The sequence below is a fragment of the Nomascus leucogenys genome, chromosome X (genome assembly GCF_006542625.1).
Source record: "Nomascus leucogenys isolate Asia chromosome X, Asia_NLE_v1, whole genome shotgun sequence".
NCBI classification, from domain to species: domain Eukaryota; kingdom Metazoa; phylum Chordata; class Mammalia; order Primates; family Hylobatidae; genus Nomascus; species Nomascus leucogenys.
This window is the reverse complement of record NC_044406.1, coordinates 63,741,987-63,766,033: the sequence shown is the minus strand read 5'-3', so window position 1 is coordinate 63,766,033 and position 24,047 is coordinate 63,741,987. Positions and strand designations below refer to the sequence as shown.

At 40.6% G+C, this 24,047-nt stretch overlaps 1 protein-coding gene and 1 non-coding gene across 2 annotated transcripts in view; one reads left to right on the top strand and one right to left on the bottom strand.

Annotated features, from left to right (window-relative positions):
• NHSL2 (NHS like 2) overlaps positions 1–24,047 on the bottom strand; it is a 250,965-nt gene that overhangs the window by 181,559 nt on the left and 45,359 nt on the right. The gene's annotated exons all lie outside the window — the stretch shown is intronic.
• On the top strand, positions 8,263–8,365 carry LOC115833381. Its single transcript, XR_004028818.1, has one exon. It is a non-coding gene; the product is annotated as a U6 spliceosomal RNA (small nuclear RNA).

The following is a 24,047-nucleotide window of genomic DNA, read 5'->3' as shown; positions in this document are numbered from 1 at the left end:
CATCACTACAAAGAAAGCAAGCTCAGAGCCAAGAGGAGGAGGAGAGAAAACAGCCAGGGGAAGGGGCAGGGAATGGGCCTGGAGATAATAATTGGCATAATAAGAAGGGTCTAAGGTCAAGGAAAGGAGTGTATCACGGGGTATAGGCTTTTTAGAGAAGCAATTGAAAGCATTTACTGATGGGGAGAGAGGGGAGAGCAAGAGAGAGACAGAGAGACAAGTGTGGGGTGTGGAGAAGCAGTGTCTAAAATCCAAATGTTTGGGCAAAAGCTAAGAGACCATACTGCAGGTGTGCTGGGAAGCTGTGGGAGGAGAGAGGTGGTGCTCCCAACAGAGAATTAAAGATTGGTATCTTGATAAAAATGGGTGTGTGAATGATGGAGAGAGTAAATCAGAGGAGTTCAGGGTAAGAAACTGAAAGGCCACGTCACCACTGTGGTGGTAATGGTCTCCAGCAGCCACTCCTCGGTGTGAACTTCTCTTGCAAAGGCAAATAGCGGAGTGTCGTCAGGGCACAGATGGGTTGGTATCTGCCTCTGCAGCCCAGTAGTCCTGCAGCCAGCATATGAGGCTGCCAGCTTTAGGCACAAAGGAGCAGTGGATGTCCACAAACAAGACACAAACAGGCTGAACAAGGGGGAAGAGAAGTGAGAGCTGCCATGGCTGAATCTTCTCTTTGGAATCCCATACTTCTTTAAAATTGACTATTCCATTGATAAACTGGTGGGGATGAGCAGGCTAAGAAGAGATACAATTGAGGAGAGGGTATCAAATCCAAAGGAGCTGTCTTTCCCAGTGGCACAGCGCTATCACACTTTCCATTAAGGTAGGAGTTTCACAGCCTTGCTATTGTTCAGGGAGGGAGAAAGCAAGGCAGAGAGAAGGAAAATGAGCTTTTGCCAACAGTCAGCATGGAAGGGATCACTAAAGTGGTTCAAAGTCACAGCAATGTCACAATCTGCTTTTCTGCATTTGTGGACCCAGCCTGTATGTTTCTAGAGACCGGATGAGGGACTATTTTGTATGCTCTTGCCAATATTTACTGACGATAGTTTTTCTCTATAAAAAATTAAAAAGAAATATCAAAACCATAGCTGGAGCAACAGCAGAGAAGGCCCTACTTAACCCACAAGGGTTCCCAGGGATGAGATTATTTCTGCTGCTCTGGGGATCAGAATGTTTTACACATAATTACTACTGTTTCCTCTTCTGATTAATGCCTTATTCTGGAGAATAGCTACTTTGCAAAACGTCAACATTTATGTGATAAGTCTGAAACTATTTTTTTTAAAGTAAGTCTCACATTGTAACACCATTTCACTGTTCTATATGCTTTCTTTCCTCCTGAATAAAATCTTGAGTTTGGGCTTAATTGAGTTCTAGTAGAGACGATATGTAGAGAAGTCCACACCAAAAAATTTTTTTCCAGTCACAATTTTCAGTAAGGGGACAGGACTTACAGAATGACTGTGTTGGAAGTAGATGCTTTTCCTCAGTGAAACAATCATTTCACTGGTGAAAGTTTTTTAAATAACCATTTAAAGTCTCTGGAAATTTTCCTCAGAGCACACAGTAAGTGGACAAACATTTATTCAAGAAAATCTACTAAATATTGGTAAGAACAGGTAGAGTCTGTGACATTTGAGCCATGACCTGCTCCAGTTCTGCCCCTCACAAGCCCCATGTTACAGAAGAACTGTTCTGGATGGGTGTGGCCAAGAAAGCAAGGTTCTTTATTCCCCCAGCTCCAAGCCTATGGTTTTCAGCTTCACTTCAGGAGCATGTCTCATCTCCCCCAGCTCAGTATAGCAGAAGTTCTATTCTGGGTGAAAGTGGCCAAGAGGACTGGGCTTCCTTCTCCCACCCAGTCCCAGCTTGTAGGGCAGAATCTTTACCCCAGGCACAACGGGCCAAGAATGCTAGGCCTCAATCATCCTATCGCAGCTGGCTAATAGGATGCAAGCTCCATAATGAGAGAGGCAAGCTGAGAAGACCAGGGACTCCTATCCCCTCCCCACCTCTCCAGTGCCCACTCTTAGAGTAAGGGGTGTCACTCCAGGAGAACCAGGAACTCTCCCCATCCCCAGCTCCAGTGCAGTGGCTTAGAGGTTCTACCAGGGGCAGACCCTGAAGGCAAACCATAAGGATGGAGAGCTCCACAGTTCTGTCCTAAGGGGACTGGTTATTTAGAACAAAGCATGGAGAAGTTCATGCCTAAGGGCACTGTCGAAAACAATGGAGATCTTCATAGCAAGCAGTTAAGACAGGGCTGGTAGCTTCATGAAACTAGTAGTAACAAGAAAAATGGCAGACCAGCCAGAAGGTTGCCAGAGAAAACCATGGAAAGAAACAGCTAAGAAGACACCTCATGGGATCACACTCATCCCTATGGACTTGGAAGGCTGTGCACATGCACTAGGCTGCACCTACTTCAGGAGCAATCAAGGCAGGACGTGGGACAGACTGCAAAACATTCCTCAAGCCACACACAATTCAAGCAACAAAGGACACAAGCCTTACTGGCTCACAACCTGTGACAAATCACTGACTGAACAATAAGCTACTCTAAACCAGGGGCCACTCCTAGGCAGCCAGGCTTAAAATTAAATCACACTCATCCTTGGAGGTCTGAAAGACTGTACATATGCCTAAGACTAGGCCCTCTCAGGAATGACTGGAGAGAAAACTAAACTAATAGTCCTTGTTGAACATGGAGCAAAACTGTAAACTTAAAATATAATATATTTGACAACAATAGGGTAAAGGAGATTGTTGGGAACAGAGCTGCACTGGAATAAGGAAATGACACTAGATGGTAACTCAAATCCACAGGAACAAATGAAGAGAACCAGCAATGGTAATTAAGAAGGTTAGTATTTTTTAAACTCTATAAATATATCCATACTCTCTTTTCTTCTATTAGCTTCTTTAAAAGACATAAGATTACCTAAAGTAATAATTGTAACCAAGTGTTGTTAGATTTGTAACACACATGGACATAATATATATAATAACAATAGCACAAAAATGGGAAAGGGAGCTATATAAAAATAAAGTTTCTGTATCTCACTGGAATTAACTTACTACAAATCTGAAGTAGATTCTGACAAGTTAAGGTGTATATCATAAACCTTAGGACAACAATTAAGAAAAAAACTTTTTTAAAAAGTTAAAAAATAATTAAATGAATTAAAATGCTACACTAGAAAATAATGCAAAACAAGGCAGTAAAAGAGGAACAGAGGTTAAAAAAAAAAGATGTGAAACATATAGAAAACAAAAAGCAAAACTGAGGCTGAAGCAGGAAGATCACTTCAGGCCAGGAGTTTGAGACCAGGCTGGGCAACATAGCAAGACCGTGTCTCTACAAAAAATTAAAAAATTAACCCAGCATGGTGGCACACACCTGTAGTCCTAACTACTCGGGAGGCTGAGGCAGGAGGATTACTTGAGCCCAGGAGTTGGAGGCTGCAGTTAGCAATGACTGCACCACTGCACTCCAGCCTGGGTGACAGAGTGATACTCTTTACAAGAGAAAATTCAAAAAGCAAAAATGGCTTAAGGAACCAGTGAAAGAAAAGCAAACTAAATTCAAAGCAAGAAGAAGGAAGGAAATAATAAAAGAGGAAATAAATGAAATAAATATTAGATAAGTAGAGAAAATTAACGAAACCAAAAGTTGGTTATTTAAAAAAGAAAGAACAAACTTGACAAATCTTTAACTATACTGACCAAAAGAAAACTAGAAAAGACTCATTACTACGGACCTTATAGAAATAAAAAGAGAAATAAACAAATACTATGAACAACTATATGGCAACAAATTTGGTAACTTAGATAAAATAGACAAATTCCTAGAAAGAACAGCTTCCAGCAACTGACTCAAGAAGAAATAGAAAATCTGAATAGACTTATAATGAACAAAGAGATTGAATTAATAATTTTAAAACTTCCCACAAAAAAGTCCAGGCCCAGATGGCTTTACTGATGAATTCTACAAAACATTTAAAGAAAAATTCACAAACTCTTCCAAAAACGGAGAAGAAACAAACATTTCCAGACTCATTCTATGAGGCCAGCATTATTCTGATACCAAAGCCAGAAAAGGACATCACAAGAAAAGAAACCTACAGGCCTTATAAATATAGATGCAAAGTCCTCAACAAAATACTAGCAGATCAAATATAGCAATATATAAAAAAGATTATACATGAACAAAAGAGATTTATCCCAGGAATTTTAAGTTGGTTTAACATCTGAAAATGAATTAAAAATCATTAGAATAAAGGGCCAAAACCACATGCTGATTTCAACAGATGCAGAAAACTATCTGACAAAATCTAACACCTGTTTATGATAAAAACACTCAACATACTAGAAATAGAAGGAAACATCCCAACCTGATAAATGCATCTACGAAAAACCCACAGCCAATATCATACTTAATGGTGAAAAACAGAAAGCTTTTCCCTAAGACAAGGGTGTTTGTTCTCACTACCTCTGTTCAACATTGTAATGAAGATTCTTGCTAAAGCAGTTAGTTTAAAAAGAAAAAGAAACAAAAGGCATACAGATTAAAAAGGAAGAAGTAAAACTATCTCTATTTGTAGATAATATGATCTTGTATATAGAAAATCCTAAGGAAACCACTAAAAATCTATGAGAACTAATAAACAAACTCAACAAGTTTGCTAAATGAAATTAAGAAAACCATTTGGCTGGGCGCGATGGCTCACGCCTGTAATCCCAACACTTTGAGAGGCTGAAGCGAGTGGATCACCTGAGGTCAGGAGTTCGAAACCAGCCTGGCCAACATGGGGAAACCCCGTCTCTACTAAAAATACAAAAATTAGCCAGGCGCAGTGGTGGGTGCCTGTAATCCCAGCTACTGGGAAGGCTGAAGCAGGAGAATTGCTTGAACCCAGGCGGCGGAGGTTGCAGTGAGCCAAGATTGCACCATTGCACTCCAGCCTGGGCAACAGAGCGAGACTCTGTCTAAAAAAAAAAAAAAAAAAAAAGAAAAAAAAAGAAAAAAAGAAAACCATTCAACTTACAAAAGCATAAAAAAAAAAGTAGGGATAAATTTAACAAAAGAAGTAAAAATTTCTTACTTCGAAAACTAGAAAACATGGTTGAAAAAAATCTTAAAAGATATAAATAAATGGGAAGACATCTCATGTTCATATATCAGAAAATTTAATATTGTTAGGATAGCTACATGGCCCAAATTTATCTACAGATTCAACACAATCCCTATGAAAATCCCAGCTATCTTTTTTGGCAGAAGTTGACAAGCTGATCCTACAATCCATATGGAAATGAAAGGGGCTCAGAATAGCCAAAATGTTCTTGAAAAAGAACAGCAAACTTGGGGGATTTACACTTTCCAATATCAAAACTTACAACAAAGCTACAGTAATCAAGACTGCATGGCGCTAGCAAAAGACTAGATATTTAGTTCAACTGAATAAGAGAGAGATGATAAAGAAACCCTAAAATTATGGTCAATTGATTTTTGACAAAGATATCACGATAATTAAATGGGGAAAGAAAAGTCTTTTTAACAAATAATTCTGAACAACTGGATAGCCACATGCAAAGGAATAAAGTAGGACCTCTATCTGAGATTATACACAAAAATTAAAGAAGATTATAGACTAAATGTAAAAGCTAAAACTATAAAACTCTTAAAATAAAACATGGAAGAAAATCTTCATGATACTGGGTTAGGCAATGATTTCCTACATATGACACCAAAAACACTAGCAAAAAAAAGATTGACAAGTTAAACTTAATCAAGGTGAAAAATTTTTGTGCATAAAAGGATGCCATACAAAAAAGGGCAGAAAGAGCTCACATTATGTAAATATTTATTGCAGCATTATTCATAATATCCAAAAAGTAGAAACAGCACAAATGTGTATCAACTAGTAAATGGATAAATAAAATGTGGTATAGCTATAAGATGGAATGGAATATTATTCAACAGTGTGAAATGAAGTGGCAGGTTCCACTTCAAGCATGACAGTGTGAAGAGCAGTGGCTCATGCCACTGCTCTTTATCATCCCAGCACTTTGGGAGGCCAAGGTAGGAGGACTGCTTGAGGCCAGGAGTTCGAGACCAGCCTGTGCAACATAGTAAGACCCCCATCTCTACAAAAAATTAAATAAATTAGCCAGGCATGGTGGTGTGTGCCTGTGGTCCCAGATACTAGGGAGGCTGAGGCAGGAGCATTGCTTGAGCCCAAGAATATGAGGTTACAATGAGCTATGATTGTACCGCTGCACTCCAGCCTGGGCAATGGGGCAGAGACCCTGTCTCTTAAAAAAAAAAAAAAGATTGACTTCCGGTTAACATGCACGCAGCTTAGAAGTCGCTACTCCATCATAACAAGTAAAAAGCTGAACACACTGAAAAATCAATACCTCTTCTTAGATTAATCAGAGAAATGAGGTCACAGGGCAAACCTCTGCCCTCAAAATTAGAGACAGACAGATGAACACAGAGAATCACAACTCATGGGAAAAGAAACTCATGAACAGAAATCAGTACTGAATCAGGAAAACCTGAATTGTAATTGATGAATTGTTGGATGCTCAGTGAGGATAAATCTGACAACAGTTAATACTTTTTTATGGGCCATAAGACACACTTTTACAAGTTTAAAGGACTAGCAATCATATAATGTCTGCTCTCAGACTACAATGGAATTGAAATAGAAATGAATAACAGAAAGACATCTAGAAAATCCTGAAATACTTGGAGATTAAATAATATATTTCTCAATAACACATGGATCAAAGAAAAAATCTCAAGAGAAATACAAAATATATTGAACTAAATGAAAATGAAAATATATCAAAATTTGAGGGATGCAGCAAAAGCAGTGCTTAGAAGGAAATTTATAGCATGTACATATTAGAAAAGAAGAATGTATATATTAGAAAAGAAGAAAAACCTAAGCTTCCACCTTTGGAAAATAGAAAAAAAAGCAAACTAAACCCAAAGTAAGCAGAAGAAAAGAAATAAAAATTAGGGCAGAAATCAATGAAACCAAAAGCAGAAAATCATTGGAGAAAAATCAACGAAACCAAAAGCTGCTTCTTTTAAAAGATCGATAAAATCAATAAGCCTCTAGCTAGGCTAAGAAAAAAAGAGAGAACATAAATGACTAATATTACAAATGAAAGAGGGGGGAACATCAGTACAAATTCCACGGACACCAAAAGAATAATAAAAGAATACAAAGAAAAACTCTATGCCCACAAATTCAATAGACTAGATGAAATGAACCAATTCCTTGAACGACACAGTCTGCCAAAGCTTACACAAAAAGAAATTGATAATCTGAATAGGCATATATCTATTAAAGAAATTAAATCAGTAATTAATAACCTTTCAAAACAGAAAGCACCAAGTTCAGATGGGTTCACCGGTGAAATCTGTCAAACATTTAAGGAAAATTTATACCAGTTCTCTACAATCTGGCTTAGAAAATAGAAGCAGAAGGAACACTTCCTAACTCATTCTGTGAAGCCAGCATTACCCAAAGACCAAAATCAGATGAAGTCATAACGAGAAAAGAAAACCACAGACCAATATTTCTCATAAATATAGATGCAAAAATCCTCAACAAAATATTAGCAAATTGAATCCAGCAATGTATAAAAATAATTATACATCACAACCAAGTGGGATTTACCCCAGGTATGAAAGGCTGGTTCAAGATTCAAGAATCAAATAATGTAATCAATCACATCAATAGGCTAGTAAAGAAAAATAACGATTGTATCTATAGATGCAGAAAAAGCTTTTGGCAAAAATGCCAGCACTCATTCATGATAAAAACTCTTAGCAAACTAGAAATAGAAAGGATATCCTCAACTTTATAAAGAGCATCTACACAAAACCTATGGCTAACATCATACTTAATGGTGAGAAACTTGAAACTTTCCCAAAGAACAAGGCAAGGATGTCCCCTCTCACCACTTGCTTCTCAACATTTTACTGGAAGGCCTAGGTAATGCAATGAGAAATAAAAGGTAAATAGATTGGGAAGGAAGAAATAAAACTGTCTGTGTTCACAGATGACACGATCATCTATGTAGAAAATCTGAAAGAATCAGTAAATAAACTCCTAAAACTAATAAGCAATTATACAAGGTTGCAGGACACGAGGTTAATATACAAAGTCAATTGTGGTGCTATATACCAGCAACGAACAAGTGGAATTTGAAATTAACAACTCATTAGTATTATGTTTGCTTCAGTAGCACATATACTAAAATTGAAACAATACAGAGAAGATTAGCATGGCCTCTGTGTAAGGATGACATGCAAATTTGCGAAGCATTCCATATGTTTGGTGTATATTTATCTCAAATTCATCAAGTTGTGTATATTAAATATGTACAGCTTTTTGTATGCCAATCATACATCAATAAAGTGTTATTTTAAAAAATTACTGTTTATATTAGCATTCACAAAAACTGAAATATTTTGGTATAAATCTAATATCATCTGTACAAGATCTGTGTGAGGAAAACTACAAAACTGTGATGAAGGAAATCAAATAACTAAATAAATGGGGGGATAGTCCATGTTCATGAATAGTAAAATTCAACATTGTCAAGATGTCAGTTCTTCCCAACTTGATCTGTGGATTCATACAATTCCAATCAAAATCCCAGCAAGTTACTTTGTGGATATCAACAAACTGATTCTAAAATTTATATGGAGAGGTAAAAGACATGGAATAACCACCTCAATATTGAAGGAGAAGAAGAGTTGAAGGACTCACACTGCCCAATCTTGAGACTTACTATAAAGCTGCAGGAATCAAAACAGTGTGTTATTGGTAAATGAACAGACAAGTAGATCAATGGAACAGAATAAAAGGCACAGAAATATACTCTCATATACTCAATAGATCTTTGACAAAATAGCAAAGGTAAAACAATGGAGCAAAAATAGTCTTTTCAACAAATATTGCAGGAGCAAGTGGACATCCACATGCAAAAGAAATAGATCTAGACATTGACTTTATACTCTTTACAAAAGTTAACTCAAAATGGATCACAAACCTAAATGTAAAATGCAAAACTATAAAACTCCCAGACAATAACACAAGAGAGAACATGTAAATCACCTCGTGTAAGGTGATGGCTTTTTGAAAACTTTGATTATTAGTCTATTTGTAATTTTGACACCTTATCTTCATCTAGGGATTTAAACTTTTCTTAAATTAGTAAAATTTATTTTTAGAGCAGTTTTAGGTTCATAGAAAAATTGAGTAGAAAGTACAGAGTTTCCATATACCTTCTACACTCCCTGTCTCCATATACACGCAACCAATCTCCTCCACTATCAACATCCTGCACCAGAGTGGTACATTTGTTAAAATTTATGAACTTACATTGCAATGACTTTTTAGATACAACACCAAAGGCACAATCCGTGAAAAAAATAGTTAATAAACTGGACTCATTAAAATTAAAAATTCTGTTCTGTGAAAGACACCATCAAGAGAATGAAAGATGTAAGAGTTTGGAGATGTTCTCAAAAACAGTGGAGACTGTGGCAAAAGGCAATTGGTAGGAGAATAATAGATTCATTGGAGATACAGGCTTAACTGTAAGCTGGCCAGTTCACTGGAGAGAAACAGAGAAGAGACAGCTGAGAAGAGCCCTCCTGGTATCAGAACAACTCTCAAATACTGATCTAGGGAACTATGCTTCAAAGGTGCCAGAATTTGATTGAACCAGTTTTTGGAGCAATTTAGGCCCTTAGGATTTTTGAAAACAATATAACAATCGGCCAGCAGTTAGTGGGGTTTAACAGCTGGCTGTGTTCAGTCAAAGAGAGCCCTGTCAAAACACAGGATTTTGGGTTTTAAGAAAATGTGGCACATATACACCATGGAATACTATGCAGCCATAAAAAAGGATGAGTTCATGTCCTTTGCAGGGACATGGATGAAGCTGGAAACCATCATTCTCAGCAAACTATCACAAGATCAGAAAACCAAACACTGCATGTTCTCACTCATAAGTGGGAGTTGAACAATGAGAACACATGGACACAGGGAGGGGAACATCACACACCGGGGCCTGTTGGGGGTGGGGGGCTAGGGAAGGGATAATATTAGGAGAAATACCTAATGTAGGTGATGGGTTGATGGGTGCAGCAAACCACCATGGCACGTGTATACCTGTGTAACAAAACTGCATGTTCTGCACATGTAACCCAGAACTTAAAGTATAATAATAATAATAATATATATATAGCCACTCCACCTTTCTCTTTCTTTTTAGAGACAAGGTCTCACTCTGTTTCCCAGGCTAGAGTGCAGTGGCATGATCATGGCTCATTGCAGCCTCAACCTTCTGGGCTCAAGTGATCCTCCTACCTCAGCCTCCCAAATAGCTTGGACTATAGGAGTGTGGAACCATGCCTGGCTATTTTTTTAATTTTTGTAGAGCTGGGGTCTCCCCATGTTGCCCAGGTTGGTCTCAAACTCCTGGTTTCAAGTGATCCTCCCACCTCGGCCTCCCAAAGTGCTGGAATTGCAAGTGTGAGCCACTGCACCTGGTCCATTCCACCTTTCTTGAGGTTGTTGTTTGCATGACATATCTTTTTCCATCCTTTTACTTTCAATCTGTTTGTATCTTTGAATTTAAAGAGTGTCTCCTAGAGACAGCATGTAGTTATACTGTTACACTGTTTTTTGGATCCTGTGCGACGATCTCTGCCTCTTGATTGGATTGTTTAATTCATGTATATTTAATATCATTATTACTATTGATAGAATTGAGTTTACATTTGCCATTTTATTTTTTGTTTTTATGTCTCATAGCTTTTTATTCTCTATTCCTCCTTTATGCTTTCCTTGCATTAAGTGAATATTTTCTATCATAGCATTTTGATTTTTAAAATTATTTTGAATAATAAAAATAAATAAATATTTTACTATATTATTTACATATTAACTGTTGCTCTAGGGCTTACCATAAACAGATTAATTTACCACTTTCAATGATAGACAGAACCAGGGAGAAGATCAACTTTACAACTCAAGACGCCAGAAAAATAAGAGGAAACTAAACTCAAAACTAGCAAAAGGAAGTAAGTAAGAAAGAGTAGAGGTAAATGAAGTAGAGAATAGAAAAAAATGGAGGAAATCAATGACATGACAGTTTGTTATTTGACAAGATTAACAAAATTGACAAACCTCTAGCTAGACTGACCAAGAAAAAAAAAGAGAAGACACAAGTTACTAAAATCAGAAATGGAAGTAGGGGATGGGCATGGTGGCTCATGCCTGTAATCCCAATGCTTTGGGAGGCTGAGGCAGGAGGATCACTTGAGGCCAGGAGTTAGAGACCAGCCTCAGCAACATAGCAAGACCTGGTCTCTACAAAAAATTAAATAAAAAAAAAAATTAGCCAGGCATAGTGGCACATGTCTGTAGTCCCAGCTACTCAGAAGACTGAGGCAAGAAGACTGTCTAAGCCCAAGAGTTCGAGTCTGCAGTGAGCTATCATGGTGTCACTGCACTCTAGCCTGGGTGACAGAGTGAGATCCGGTCTCAAAAAACAAAAAAAAAAGGAAAGAGATGGAAGTGGGGACATTGCTACCAACCTTACAGAAATTTTTAAAAAATTATAAGAGAACCAAGTTCCTAGAAACAAACACACTATCAAAATGAACTCAAGAAATAGAAAATCTGAATAGACCTATAACAAATAAAGACATTGATTCAGTAATAAAAAAATCTCCCAATAAAGAAAAGTCCAAGATCAGATGGCTACACTGGTGAATTCTACAAAATATCTAAGGAAGAATTAATACCAATTCTTCTGAAACTCTTCAGAATATTGAAGAGGAGGGAACACTTCCTAACTTATTCTCTGAGGGCAGCATTGTCCTGATGTCAAAGCCACAGATATCATAAGAAAAGAAACTACAGATCAATATCCCTTATATAAATGTAAAAATTCTCAAGAAAAAATTAGCAGGCTGAACTCAATAGCAGCATATTAAAAGAATATATGCCATGGCCAATTAGGATTTATCCCAGGAAAGTGGCGGTGGTTTAACATATGAAAATCAATCACTGAAATACATCATATTAATAAAATAAAGAAAAAAGAACACATGATCATTTGAAAATGAAGCAAAACAAACAAAAAACAAAATTCACACCTTTCATAATAAAACACTCGGCAAATGAGGAAAACAAGGGAATTTTCAAAACAGGATAAAAGGCCAGGCACGCTGGCTCATGCCTGTAATCCCAGCATTTTGGAAGGCTGAGGCAGGCAGATCACTTAAGGCCAGGAGTTTGAGACCAACCTGGCCACCATGGCAAAATCTTATCTCTACTAAAAATACAAAAATTAGCTGGACATGGTGGTGCATGCCTGTAATCTCAGCTACTCGGGAGGCCGAGGCACGAGAATCGCTTGAACTCAGGAGGCAGAGGTTGTAGTGAGCTGAGATCATCGTGGCACTGCACTCCAGCCTGGGCAACAGAGTGAGCCTCTGTCTCAAAAACAAAAATCAAACAAAAAACACGGTAAGAGGCATATATTAAAAACCTACCCCAAGCTAACATCATACTCAATGGTAAAAGACTGAAAACTTTCCTCCTTAAATCAGGAACAAAACAAGGATGCCCTCTCTTGACACTTCTATTCAACACTGTATTGGAACATCTAGACAGAGCATTCAGGCAAAAATAAAATAAATGAAAAACAAGGAAGGAAGAAAGGAAGGGAGGGAGGAAGGAAGGGAGGGAGGAAGGAAGGGAGGAAGGGAGGGAGAGAGGGAGGGAGGGAGGAAGAAAGTACAGAAGAAAGGAAAGAAGAACAGAAGGAAGGAAAAATTCATTCACATAGTTAAGGAAGAAATAGTAAAACTATCTCTATTCACATATGACATGATCTTATATATACAAAATCCTAGAAAAATTATTGAGCTAATAAATGAATTCAGCAAAGTTGCAGGGTACAAGATCAATATGTTAAAATCAGTTGTACTTCTATACATTATCAATAAACAATCAAAAATGACATTAAGAAAACAATTCCACTTACAATAGCATCAAAAAGAATAAAATACTTATGAATAAGTTTAACCAAGGAGGTACAACATTCATACACTGAAAATTACAAAACACTGCTGAAATAAATTAAAGAAGCCTAAATAAATAAACGGAAATACAGTCTAAGTTCATGGACTGGAAGACTTAGTATTGTTAAGATGTCAATACTACCTAAAACAATCTACAAATTTAATGCAATTCCCATTAAAATCCCAATATCCCTTTTTGCATAATTGGAAGAGCCAATTCTAAAATTCACATGGTCTTCCAACAGATCCCAAATAGACAAATTACTCTTAGAAAAGAAGAGCACAGTTGGAAGACACACACTTCCAGATTTCTAGTTATACTACAAAGCTACAGTAATCAAAACCATATGGTACTGGCATAAAGAAAGACATATAAACAAATGGAATAAATTGGACAGTCAAGAAATAAACCCATGCATCTACAGAAAATTGATTTTCTACAAGAGTGTCAACACCATTCAATGGGAAAAGAACAGTCTGTTCAACAAAAGGTGCTGGAACAACTGGATAGCCACATGCAAAAGGATAAAGTTGGATTCCTACCTTAATAAAAGAGAGATGGATGAAAGACCAAAACGTAAGAACTAAACCAATAAATTTCTTAGAAGAAAATATAGGAGTCAATCATCATGATCTTGGATTTGGCAATGCTTCCTTAGATATAATACCAAAAGCATAAGCAACAAAAGAAGTAAAAAGCATAAGCAACAAAAGAAATACATAGTAGATATAAATTTGACTTCATAAAAATTAAAAACTTTTGAGCATTAGTAGATAATATCAAGAGAGTGAAAGGACAACTCAGAATGGGAGAAAATATTTGTAAATCAGATACCTGATAAGGGCCTAGTATCCAGAATATATCAAGAACAATTATAACTCAACAATAAAAAGGCAAATCACCCAATTACAAATGGGCAAAGGATTTGAACAGATATTTCTCCAAAGAAAATATACAAAGTGCCAACCAACACATCAAAAGATGTTTAACATCATGAGTCATTAAGGAAATGCAAATTAAAAGTATAATGAGATACCACTTCACACTCACTGGGATGGTTATAAGCAAGACAACATTGCAGAACAAGTATTGAAGAGGATGTGGAGAGATGGTATAGCCACTTTGGAAAACAGTCTGGCAGTTCCTCAAAAGGTTAAACATAGAGTTAGCATATGACCCAGAAATTCCACTCCTAGGCTCCGCAAAAATACTTGTCAATGTAAAGGTCTATCAACTGATGAATGGGTAAACGAAACGTGGTATATCCTTATAATTGAATATCTTTCCACAAAAAAAAGAGAACGATATATTGATACATCTTACAACATGGATAAATCTCAAAAAACCGTATGTTAAGTAAAAGAAGCTATTTTAAAAAGAAGACATACAATATCGTTTATATGAAATGTCCAGAGTAGGTAAATCTCTAGAGACAAAAAGTAGATTAGACGTTGCCTAGTACTGGGGAGTGGAGGAGTAAGAGAGGCTGAGGGATTGGGGGGTCACAGCTTGAGGGTACAATGTTGATTTGGGGGTTTGAAGCTGCAAATCTTCTAAAATTGATCGTAGTGATGATTGCACAATTCTTTAAATATAACAAAAACCATTAAATTGTACACTTTAAATGGGTGAACTTTGTGGTATTTAAAATAAATTGTTCAGGATAAGTGGTCCCTCTCTGGGGACTGCCTTTGGCTGACATCAACCTTAAACAGGTGAACAGAGCCGACAGGCTGTGGCTGCATCGCTGTAGCACCCTGGGCAGGCAAGAGCCAGATGAGTGGGGGCTCCATCTCCATCCGCTTTCCTATCCTCTGGAGACTTCTGGACCCCTCTATACTGGAATTGAAGCCCTGAGTTTTCTTTTCCACCCTTGATCAACTTATTCTTCATGGTGGCACAAGGAGAATAGGTTGCCTAACTGGTAGCTGCCTAACTCTCACATTTCCCCTTTTTTCTTCTTTGTGCAGTCCCTGGATCGTTTGTAACTAATTTGTAACTGCCAGCCTTCAGACTGTACAGCTGAGGTCACTTGCAGTTAGGAGTCATGATCTCCAATTTCACCTTCCTATCTGCATCCTTGGCAGTCGCTTAACTTCTCTGGGCCTCAGTTTCCTCATCTGTAAAGTGAAAATAATAATTCCAACTTATAAAATTGTTTTGAAGATTCAACGAGATAATTTATTTGAAAATATCTGCTGAAATGAATCCAATATCTTGTCCCATGTTCAGTGAAACCATTCAGTTTACCAGTTAACAGCAACCAACTGCCTCTGGACAGAAATTAGGAAACAAAGAGGCAGAGAGCAGAGAAAGGGCTGGATTATATGCCCAGGCTCATGCCTATGTATAGCGCACCCAGGAATGGCGCTACCCATTTCCCCACTGTGTAGTTTTGGGGCAGCCCAATGAACAATCTCATGCAAAATAATGTGCCCTCCCCCTCCCCCAACTCGTCCCCATTGCTGCCCAGCAATGGGCTATCTGAGCCACGTGAATGATGGATGAAGCGAGTCAGAAACTATTGTTCCCTGCATGGCCTTCTCTCAGAGTTGAGGACCTTTATTTTTCCCAGATAAGAGCTGAGCTGGGAAGAAAGGCTTTCATGAGGAAATGTCTGCAAGGCCACCAGGACTGGCTCTCACTTCTTGTTTGGGCTAGCTAGCCCATGAGCCAGCAAGCGGCCCAGCTAAGTCCATTTGGCCACTTGTGGGGGGTCTTAAAGCAAGGCATGGTGGGTTGGAGGTTGAAAACACGCAGTTATAGTGAGGCTCTAGGACTATCACTGATTTGCAGTTCTCTGTGCTCTCTGAGGATATACTAAGGGAGACTTCTGGCCGTAAGTCTGCTGCTGGGGCCTGGAATGCAGCCTGCCTTGACTCCCCACCCCCACCACACAAACATTCCTGAGCCACTGTAGAAACCCCGTCCCTATTCAAAACCAGCTCGAATGTCACCTCAAGCAGGAAGTTTTCTCTAGAGTCCCTTCCCCCCACCACTGCCAGATGTGAGCGTCCCTCCTCCCAAGCTCTTCGCGCAATTGCTTGTTCATCTCCCAAGGCATTTATCACATTTTGTCGTGTGTAACAGTTATTTATGTGCTTGTCTTATCCCTCTTTCTCTGCTACAGTCAGGGATGGAGGCCAATTCATCGTTGTACCCCCTACAGTGCTTGACATGGAGTTAGAGTTCATTCAGTCAGTCAGCAGATATTTACTGAGCACCTACTCTGGGTACTTCCTGAGTACTCAGGGAGTAAACACCCTGGGTCTGCTCAGAACCCTGCTACCACCACAAATTCCCCATGGAGGCAGTCTTTCCTACCTTACCCTGAGGCACAGTAGGCTGACTGGGGGTCTGAAAAAAAGGGCGGGGGAAGTAACTGGCCCCTCTGCCTTCCTCCGGGGAGTTATAAAAGATGCAGCTGTTGTGGCTCACGCCTGTAATCCCAGCACTTTGGGAGGCCAAGTCGGGCGGATCACGAGGTCAGGAGATCAAGACCATCCTGGCTAACACGGTGAAACCCCGTCTCTACTAAAAATACAAAAAATTAGCCGGGCATGGTGGCGGGTGCCTGTAGTCCCAGCTACTCAGGAGGCTGAGGCAGGAGAATGGCATGAACCCGGGAGGCGGAGCTCGCAGTGAGCCGAGATTGTGCCACTGCACTCCAGCCTGGGCAACAGAGCAAGACTCCCTCTAAAAAAAAAAAATGATGCAGCTGTTGGGGCACGTGCTCACACCATAATGACTGTGTGCAACTCAGCTCAGCCCAGCACTGCCCCAACCCCAGCCCATAACAGGTCCCCTTGGGGGATTGTACCCCAGGGCAAACATGAGGCAAAGTGCCAGGTAGAGGTCCCTCCTAATCCCAAGATTTCTATCCTGTCCTGCTGACCTTGTGTTCCCACCATGGGGTTTACTGAACATTTGTCCACACCTGGTACCAGGAGGCTGAATACAATGAATTACATGCCCAGAGAGCGTCTGCTTTCTGGAAACCTCCAGTCTAAGAAAACTTAAGACTCCTGTTCTATGGCCTGATTTGGTCTGATTTAGGAGGGCGGGGGAGCCTCCTCTCTTGCCTCCTTACCTACCAGAGGTCTGAGGAGGTGAACTATGGTCCCCAGATTAAACCAGGAGGAAAGTAGAACTATCTCTTGGATGCAAGGACCCTTAGTCATGACAGCAACATGGAACTAGGCCTGTATTCTTGGGAATGGAGTGTGGGGCAGTGCAAAGAACATTAGATTAGGAGTCACTGCTGGATTTGCATCCCAGCTCAGCTACGTGTTGGCTGTGTAACTTTGAGCCGATCTTCTCTTCTTTCTTAGCCTGTTTTCTCATCTGTAAAATGTGGTTAATAATCCACCCAGAACCCTCAGAACCCGACATCAGTCTGACCATCAGCCATGACCCTGCCAGAATGTAACTTGGGGGCATGAGAAAGCAAAGTAGATTACACTTCTTTTATGTTTTTTAACAATTGCTGTTTAGAAAGGTTGTATCACAGAAAGGTCCTGTCACTCAGACTGACAGGAAACCTTAGCAATTTTTTTGTCCAACTATCCCATTTTATTGATGGAAAAACTGAGGCTCACAGAGGGTTAAGTTGGACTCAGGCCCCCAAGGCCACTGCTCCTGATAGTTTTCTAACATAAGAATAACCCATCAATAATAAAACCATGTTCTTTCCCTTACTTAGGCTATGAAGAAAGATTAAAGGTGACCAATAAGGGGAAACTTTTAGGGGTGATGGAAATATTCATTATCTTGATTGTAGTAATGGTTTCACAGGTGCATACATATGATCAAACTCATCAACCTGTATACTTCAAATATGTGCCATTTAGTGAATGCCAATTTTACCTCAATAATGTAAAAGAAGAGCAGGGTGGGGAGAACCCAAATGTTGAGCAGGATCTGAGTCTAATGCCGCCTCCAAGTAGCTTTGTTGTTCAAGATCAGCAGTCGTTCCACCCTGTTTCATGGATGCACCACCAGCAGCTTCCTTAGAAGCTGTCACATGTGGGGCCTCCCAGGAGCTTCTCTCTGTCTCTGAGTTGCTACAGAGCGTGAGGCCCACGAGGCAAGTTCCTCAGGCTATGTCCTGCTCTTTGGCTCACCCATGTGGTGCTCCAGGGCGAGCCAGGGAGAGGTGAAGGACTAACTTTTCTGACTCCCTTCTCCCTAAGGATTCATGGGAAACATGCGGTCAGAATTGAATGAAAACTAAAAAAAAAAAAAAGTCAATTTAAGTCATTCGAAAGTTTCCCATCACTTCCCTCTACAGCCATCCTATCCTCCCCACCCCACCCTCTGTCATTTTCCCTCCTCTCACAGCTCCCAAAGGAGACATACATGGACTAAGATGAGCTTCCAGGTCAAAGAATTGGCTTTTTGTTTTTTGCCTCCCCAGTTCAATAAATGCTTTTTGAGACTATGTGGGCTAGGCCTAGTGGGAAACAAAGATGCCTAAGCACTTCTCTGTCCCCCACATAAACTCCCAGCCTTGAAGACAGAATAGGCACACTTGGACACAAATAACTCTCGTGCTGGGCAAAAAGTGATGCATACCATCAAGAACCACCACGTGCTACAGCACTGCACAAAGAGAGAGTGGTCACTCTCTCCAGGGAATCAGGGGAGACTTCACGGGGGAGGTGCCATTGAGCTGAGCCCTAAAGGATGGGTCGTTTTCCTTTACCAATACAAAACAGCATTTGGATGGTGTTTCACATTTTGCTAAGGGTTTTTCATAGCATTCAATCTCATCATAACCATTTGACAAGGTAAGTGGGCTACACCATCAGGCACATTCGAGAGAGAAGGAAACTGAAGCACACAGAAGATGAGGCTGGTAGGCATGCCACTCTATCCGGCGCTTCGGATTTGAGCTTGTTCCTACTTCACGAAGTTGCTTAATAGGCAGAGGTGGGAGGAACAAGGAGGCCAGAAAGCCAGGAGCGTTTAGGGCATGGTGGGTATTCTGGCCACCAGGAAAGTGAGGATTGTATAAGGAAGTGGTGGGTCATAAGACTAGAAAGGCTGCTTGAGACTAGCTTGTTTGTAGCTTGCAATGCCAGGCAAGAGCCTGAATATTTATCATTTATCAGCTATGTTTTAGGGGAATAGGGTTAAAATCAGTGTTTGGAAAGGAAGTGGGGACAAAAGCAGTGGTATACATGAGGGTTGCCTTTGCTTCTGCTTTAGGCCCCTAACAAAACAAATGACACTAGGGTAACCCTGGTCCCCCTCTTCAGCCATGAGTAGATTTCCAGAGAAGGCACATGGTGACACTTATTCAGGTTAAGTAACAAAAGCCATTTCCTTCTGAGCAGCTTGCTTTTCAGCTCCCATGGAAGGGCAGCAGGGTCAGGGCGCAGAAGGCAATGGGAGAGTGTAGAAGATAAAGGGAGAGCCAGGAAGGGAAGTGAGGCTCCAGGCCACATCCTGACAGCCAACTGGGCCCAACCCGAGGCCCTCCAGAGATGCTCTGGCCAGTTTCTCACTAGGACAAAATCAGCTTTAATCAATCTGTTTTCCCCTTGAGCTCACTGTTGTTGCAAGCAAAAGAGAAAGCCCTTGTGCTGAGACCTTTTGCTAGTTGTCCAAACAGCAGCGCAGCAGCACACGCCAGGCAGAAAAGGGCAAGCCCCCACAGAGGCAGTGCAAAGTGCATGAGAGTCAGGAAACCTGGGGCAAGTCCTCCTGGCTTCTGCCCCTTCCTTGCTGTGTGATCGTGGGCAAGTTTCTGAGCTTCTCTGAGCTCAGTTTCCTCAGATGTCAAATGACACCTACTGGGCTGGTATGAGAATTCAGCCAGAATTCAAACAAATAGAAGGCCTAGTGTAGCTCCTGGCTCATGGTAGGGACTCGATAAATGCCAGATGCCTCAGTCCCTTCCTAGCATGCCAGGGACAGCCCCCCAGGGAATGCCTGTAACATAATGGAGCAAGGAGTAGTTTTATAAGCAGAAGTCAAGCTTAGTGCAGATTTCTTCAGTGCAAAAAATATTTATGAATGCTTCCCATGTAATGCTTCTGGAAAATATGTGCTGGGAGAGTGAGGAGCAAAAGGAGAAAAGATTTGAAAAATCCTCTTTCTTGAAGGTGCAGGCTGCGGATAAAAGGTAAACTATTGAGCTGAAGAGATTCTTCTGAAGAAGAGTAATCTGTGGTTTAGGCACACCATTTCTGCCTTGAATTTCAGCAAGGAAAGCATTACAGGAAGCTAATGAAGAAATAAAATATGGTCAATGGCCCCTTTATCTGTGCTCACAGAGGAGCCTATTAGTAGAACTATTCAAAGGGGAGAGAAAATTATATTCTAGGCTTTCCTGGCTCTCACCAGAGAGCATCAGAGATCCAGAAAGGGAAAGACCCCTGGAACCGAAAGTTTGTAATTCTTTCACACAGTCCTCCTGGCAACTGTCTCTTAAAAGGTTCTTTTTAGAGAGGCAAGTCACTCTAAGGAAGTATGTCCCAATCTTCAGTCACTTGGGGGCTACCTTCACAATTTTTGTCACAACCACATACCCCCTTAACTATTATTTAGTTAATTTTTTTTTCAATCTCTTACTCTTTTACTTAAAAAATCTGTGAATCATTGATGTAAATGGAAAACCACTACCACATGACTTAAATTGAGGGAAACTACAAAAGTAAACACATTGCTATTAAAAACATAATACTAATTCGTGTCCCATCCAAAAGCACGAGATGGACTCCCACTCCCTGGGGGACACAGGTCTACCTTGGGAAGCCAGGTCTAGAAAACAAGACCATTTGCCTTGAGGATGCACACAGGGAGGCACAGCTACTTCCCAAACAGGAACCCAGGTTTAGGGCCAGAGGGCCCAAATGAACAGCTGATTTGGAATATGGTCTCTTCTGGTCTTGCCCTGGAAACTCCTCCTAGACAGTGGAGAGTTAGATGGCACCCACTCCCCAGAGACAGGCTGGGAGCTGGGCCAGAAGGACGTCAGGCAAGGGACCAGCCACAATGCCCTGGCTCTTGGTGGTTCCGACTGCATTCACTGTTGGACCCAAAACTTATACTCAGGAAACCTGTCTATTTAATATGCTGTTCATTGTAATTTTTGCAATGATTTCCTCCTTGCTGTCCTGTAGTATTTGACAAATTTCCTGATGAGAATGCAAGATATCTCAGGAGTCCAAAGGAGAAGAATGTGGATCTGGCCACCTGCTGTAGTGTGGACAGTGGGGATCAGGGAGAGGACCCCAACAGGAAGGTGAAACTGAAGACACATGTCTGCTATGCTCTGAATATTGGTAGCCCCCCAAAATTCGTATGTTGGAACCTAATACCCAATGTGATAGTATTAAGAGGTGGGGCCTTTAGGAGATGATTAGGTCATGAGGACTGAACTCTCATGAATGGGATTAGTGCCCTTATAGAAGAAGCTTGAGGGAAGGGAGCCTGTTTACCCCTTCTCCCACATGAGGACACATAGAAGGTGCTATCTATGAGGAACAGGTACTCATCAGACACCAAATTTGCTGGCGCCTTGGACTTTCCAGCCTCCAGATCTGTGAAAAATAAGTTTCTATTAATTATAAATTACCTAGTCTATGGCATTTTGTTATAGCTGCCCAAGCTGACTAAGACAGCATCCCTTCTCCAACTGGAAACACTCCTACTGTAATGCTATGAACTTGGAGGGGCTTCCTTTTTGTTCTTACTTTTGTTTTCCATGAGGTTCACTGGCTCTTTACACTCACTAAGAGATCAATCAATAAAGGAAATCCCTAGATAGCATTTTTAGTGACAAATCCAGGCATTTTGACACTTGCCCTCTCATAGCTACATTTTCTATACTTCAACTCATATTGGAGAATAGGCAAGTTTCTAAGAAGGCATAGAACTGCTTGATAGACAGACAAAATAGGGTGTTTTTGGTTTTGTTTTTGCATAGAAGGAGGACAAGATTCACTTACTCTTTTGACCAGATAATGGGTTCAGAGAAATCTGTCACCTCCTTCCTTTTCCCCTCTTCTCCATTCCCTGAATCTTTTCCTCTTCAGGATGGCTGGCTGGCTATCACAGCAGGGTGGGACTATAAGGGTTAAATACAACAGAAAACAGAGAATCAAAGAAATCTTAGGGCTTACGGAAAGCCAAGTCTACAGTGAGGGGCAGAGAGTATAGAGAAGCCACAGGATTGACTGGCTGTAAGGTTGCAGCCTTCAAAGCATGTGGGGAGTCCAGAGGTAACTGCACAACAAAGCATTCTTTAAAGTAAAGGTCATTCTAACCTATAAAACAATGGCCATATCCAGTGTCCAAGAGCGTTTGGAAAACAAGACTAAATGTGCAGTTTCATCAACAGGTCAAAAACTTACATGGCTGCCACATGAAAAGAGGCTCAACATCGCTAGTCATTAGGGAAATGCAAAGCAAAACCACAAGATACTACCTTGCACCCAATAGGCTGGACATTACCAGAAACACAAGAAATAACAAATGTTGGTTAGGATGCAGAGAAATTGGGCCCTTATGCATTGTTGATGGGAATGCAAAATGGTGCAGCCAGTATGGAAAACAGTATGGCAGTTCCTGAAAAAATTAAACACAGGATTACCATACAATCCAGCAATTCTGCCTCTGGATATATATCCAGAAGAATTGAAAGCAGGGACTTGGCTGATTCTCCTCAACCTATTTCTTATAGCAAAGCTTTATATTAGCTTATGTCTAAAATCTTAGGGAGAATAAATTAGTTTGCCTGGCCTGTCAGTGCAGGTAAGACTTGGACACATAAACACAGAGACACCAATCACTATATCAAATACTGATAATCCAAATATATTTAGACACACAGAGTTGAAGATTGTCAATTTGCAAATAAAATTTGACACCATACCTGTAACTGTGAGATGGCAAACACACAAATGAAAACTGAAAAAGTTCTATCTACTATTTTTTTTCAACATGATGCCAGGCATTTGGAAGTGTGTGTGTGTGTGTGTGTCTGTGTATGTGTGTGTGTATTTTGTATTTTGGGGTCCAAATATGTGGCATTGGAATGTTGAGCATTATAGAAGATTAATTGTTGAAGTCTTTGAATGCCAAGCCCGGGAGTTTGGACTTAACTCTAATGCTTCTGTCAAAATGAGCATTGACCTTTCTCCCCGTCACAGCTACAGGCTGCTACTCAATGTCAGGATATACCAGAAATCAGTAGGGTGTGACTGACACCCACCCAAAGAAATGGCTAGTTGGTTCAGTGTGAGAATGATAAACAGAGCTGTCTAAGTCCAGCCACAGGGATGGGGAGAGTTTACAAGCCATAAGAAAGACGCACCATGTCACAAGTGGGAGCAGAGCCATGGCATAGATGCCCGGCCCTTGGGCAGCTTGTAAGGCATATGCCATTCTTGGGCACTTACAGCAGCAGGAATCCCTGGGGTCATAAAGGCACAAGGGCTTCTCCCTGAAACAGCCACAACACTCTGCTGCTGACGCAAACTCCAGCTAGAACTGGGGCAAAAAGTCCAGCTCTCCTCCCATTATTAACCATACTCCCAATCCTCCACCCTCAGGCTCACTCTGCTTTTTTTCCAGTCCCAGTGCACCAGCAGGCAAAATACCATGGCAACCTGCCCTAAACAGGGAGCGAGGAATGCCTGCCGAGTACTGTTGGCCAGGCTTAGGTCTTTGGGCTGGGCATTGGGACTGTTACTGCCACTCCTTAGCCTTGCCTTCTGCCCTGCCCTCATGGGCTTTCTCTTTTTCTGGAAGTTATCCTTTGCCTCTTGCCTGGGCCAGATGGACAGCTCGGCAGGCACCTGGCGTATGCCCCTGGATGGACAAACTTATGGCTGCACCCACTGGCCAAAGGATTCCAGGTGGAAAAAAAATACTCTGATAGATGGAGCAGAGGTCTGCAGA